Source organism: Dasypus novemcinctus, chromosome 10, assembly GCF_030445035.2.
Source record: "Dasypus novemcinctus isolate mDasNov1 chromosome 10, mDasNov1.1.hap2, whole genome shotgun sequence".
NCBI classification, from domain to species: Eukaryota; Metazoa; Chordata; class Mammalia; order Cingulata; family Dasypodidae; genus Dasypus; species Dasypus novemcinctus.
The window spans coordinates 93,598,726-93,602,890 of NC_080682.1; the positions used below are offsets into that span (position 1 = coordinate 93,598,726).

Consider the following 4,165-nt stretch of genomic DNA (forward strand, 5'->3'; position numbering starts at 1 on the left):
CTGTCATAAATATATACTTGTTGCAATCTTGCTCCAGTGATACAAGTAATGGAAAACCACATGTCACATGAGACATCCTAGCATAACATCAATTATTGTCAAACATCGTCTATACCCTTTGCCCAAATTCCAGTTCATTGCCATGTTATGGGGACTCTCCTAATAGACAACCTATTTTAAGGCAACATCAAATGAGCAATCAGCAATCCAGGACCCATTGTGATTACAGAAAAAATAATCCCCCCTGGTTAAATACCAGCACTCTCTCTGATAACATTCAGGCAATGCTATAATGGATCTCTTTTGTTTTAATACTATAGACAATGAGATTGACAACAGCTGAGAAGAAGAGGTAGTCATGGGCAGCATAGTTGCACCAAAGGAGATTTATGATGCCCAAAGCAGTGCACCATGGACAATCTAATAATAGGTACATTGTAAGCAAGTACAGGACAGATATATGACCCACAGGTGCTGAATGATTTCCTCGGTCCCTCCCCAGTGGGTTTACACTGTAAAGTGTTGAGTATGAGTTCATAGGAGACCATAAAAAACAGTGAATCCATACCAAAAGTAGAGATGATAATTAAAAAGCCCATAGACATTGTAGATAAAAAATGTCTTCATAAGGTAAATGGTAAGGTTGGAGTAGAGGCAATAAGAATGCAAGAGGCCATTTTGGCCACAGAAAGGCAGGCACCATAAGAGTAAGGCTAATGGGACCATGGGATAATGCTTTCACCTCAATAAGAACTCCTGTGCCAGTGATGCAGGACAGATAAGTGGGTTGTAGATGGTAACAAAATGGTCTTTAGACATGGCCAGTAAGACAGCTGACTCCATAATGGAGAAGGTGTGGAGGGAGAACATCTGGAAAAGGCAAGAATCAAAATTGATCTCAGGGGTACCAAGAAGGAAGATGCCTAGCACTGTAGGCAGAGTGGATGCAGAGACACCAACTTCAGCCAGTGCCAACATGACAAGAAAGAGGTACATGGGCTGGTGTAAATGAGGGTCTCTCCTGATGACATAAAGAATGGTGCCATTCCCAAGGAAGATGATGATGTACATCAGGAAGAAGGGGATGGAAATCCAGATGTGCTCTGTCTCCAGCCCTGGGATAAATGAGAATATGAGAATAAATACTGTAGGAAAGAACTCCAAAGAGCTATTGAATTTCTTCATGTTAAACCAATGATCCCATGGGATCAGTGTTGATCTGAAAATTAGAAACAAACTGGTGAGATTATAGTATTATGAAGTTCACAACTTCAGTGACTGAAGGCTTCATGATTGAAAACTGACAGATGGCCATTATCAGAATATATTCAGTCTGAAGAGGGCACAGTCTCCATCATAGGAAAAGTTTTAGGCAAATAGAAACTTATGGCTTTAATTTGTATGTAACTTGCAAGAGCTAAGGCATAAATGGCTGCCTTTTTTGGTGTGGAAAGATCTGGACCTGGAAATCTGGGAAGAAAGACATGAGTATGGAATCCCAGCACATAAAATGGAATGATGTAAAGAAAAAGTGAAGACATATTATTCATAAATATATAGATAAGATGCACATAGCTTGCTATATAGAAACTGTTCAAATATATCTGATGAATGAATTTAGATATATGAATAACTGAGTCCGAAAGCAAGGCTGAGATAACATTATGTACAGTATGGAACAATTAACTACAGAATTAGACACAAATGGAGTTTGAATCCCTACTGATCTTAGCAGTTATGATCTTTGAGAGGACTAGGAAACAAGTGGAAACCTGTACAAAAGTCTGGGTGAAGCGAGAGGAGGGACAGGGACAAGGGTGGTGGATTTGTACACAGACTTTAAGAACGGCCAAGATAGTCTCCAAACATGATGCCCATAATCTTTCTACTCACAAATCTCGAAGACAACCTACTTATCCATTGGGATTTCCACTGAAGGAACAATGTTGCTCCACTGAAGCAACAATGTTGCTAAATCAGACAGATTTTCATGGAAAGCTCATCTGGACAAGAGAGAGAAGTAGCAGACAGGGGAGGAGAAAACTACCTACATTTTTAGAATTCTAAGGGATGCTTGTGAACTCAGCACTGTGGACAAGGCAAGTAGAACAATAGCACCCTGGAATTGAAGGGTTGGTGATATCACTGAAGGTAGTTTCTAACTATCCACCCAAGCACACACACACATGCACACAAATACTCGTTCACCTATTGACACTTGTACACATAACTTCCCACCCTTGTCAATATTCTGTGTGCATCTTCTCTGATGAACTTCCATGAACTTCCATGATGTGAACTTTCATGTTGTGAGCTTCAATTCAGCCTCCGCTGGTTTCCCCAGCAATAGGGAAGCTAATTAATCCATGTTGGTTGCTATTAAGTTCTTCCTTGAACTGCAGTTCTTCAAACAATTAGCACTCCTCTATGCTTAACAACATGCAAAAACTCTGGCAACACTGAAAGTCCTAGACCTACTCTAAAAATATTCTTAATTTCTTTCAACCACAGACTGCAGAGAACACCTCTTCCACACCTGCAGATATTCAAGTATAATCATCACATATTTTGAAGTCTTCTTTCCAGGCTACTTACAGTTAAGTGCTACAATGCATTAATAAAAGGTCAGGAAACAATGAAAGTGTCATAGGGTAAAAAAATCTAATTAATTCTTGAAATCAGGAAAAGCTTCCCTTAAGAACTGATACTTAAGCTGAGTCCTGGTAAATTAGAAGGAAATTTCCAGGCTATTAATAAATGGGATATGGTATATGGTATAGAAAAAAAATTAGCACAGCATTGGGTATAAATGATTCTACAAGGACTGAAAGAAAACCTGGAAAGAAGGAAAACAATTGATATACTAGGATATTACAATTGCTGATTTTTTCTATAATACTTCCTTCAATGAAACTATGGGAAGTAAAAATGAAATAGTGCATTGCCTCTCTAAATAAAAATCCCTGGGCAGCTATCAAAGTCTACTATAGTTTAGCTCACCAGATATTAGATTAAGAAAAGCTCTGTGACAAGGAATGTATGAGGACTCAGGAAGGGAAATTTAAGGGATAAATTTTTGACTTCAAGAAATGATCATGCATATCCAAACTTTCCATGACAGAAGGACTTAGGGGCATTTCTGTTTCTCATTTATTATGGACCTTTCTATGTTATTTCCTCACCTCCTACAGCCCAACATATTTTTCTTAGCTCTTTAAATAGAGTAAATAATGATCTGCCTCTGGGTTGAGCAGAGGTTTCCTGTTTGTTTCCTTGCTACACCCTTAATATGTATCTTTCTTGCCATATCCCAAATGACCTGATATGGTAAGGGACAAATCTTGAATGATACTTGAACCTTGGGTCTTCTGTTATCATTATCCTTCTCTGCACCCTCTGTGTTCTCTTGTGGTTTCTTTATTCCTATCCCTCTTACTGTTTGTTTTTTTTTTTTTTTTTTTTTTAATTTTTTTATTTTTTATTGACTTTGTAATAATATTACATTAAAAATATATATGTGAGGTCCCATTCAACCCCACCCCCCCACCCCCCCTCTCCCCCCCCCCCAACAACACTCGTTCCCATCATCATGACACATCCATTGGATTTGGTAAGTACATCTTTGGGCACCTCTGCACCTCATATACATTGGTTCACATCATGGCCCATACTCTCCTCTATTCCATCATGTAGGCCCTGTGAGGATTTACAATGTCCGGTGATTACCTCTGAAGCACCATCCAGGGCAGCTCCATGTCCCGAAGATGCCTCCACCTCTCATCTCTTCCTGCCTTTCCCCATACCCTTTGTCCATTATGTCCACTTTTCCCAATCCAATGCCACCTCTTCTATGTGGACACTGGATTGGTTGTGTCCATTGCACCTTTATGTCAAGAGGAGGCTCAGATTCCACCTGGATGCTGGATGCAATCCTCCCATTTTCAGTTGTAATCACTCTAGGCTCCATGGTGTGGTGGTTGTCCTTCTTCACCTCCATCTTAGCTGAGTGTGGTAAGTCCAATAAATCAGATTGTAGGTGCTGGAGTCTGTTGAGGCTCAGGACCTGGCTATCACATTGTCAGTCCAGAGATTCAAATCCCCTAAATATATCTTAAACCCCAACATTAACTGCACCTCCAGCACATTAGCATGAAAGTCTTATGAA

General features: G+C 39.7%; 1 pseudogene; it reads right to left on the reverse strand.

Annotated features, from left to right (window-relative positions):
• Positions 1-277: 277 nt before the first annotated feature.
• LOC139439932 (olfactory receptor 51J1-like) lies at positions 278-1,185 on the reverse strand (annotated as a pseudogene).
• Between the last annotated feature and the right edge of the window lie 2,980 nt (positions 1,186-4,165).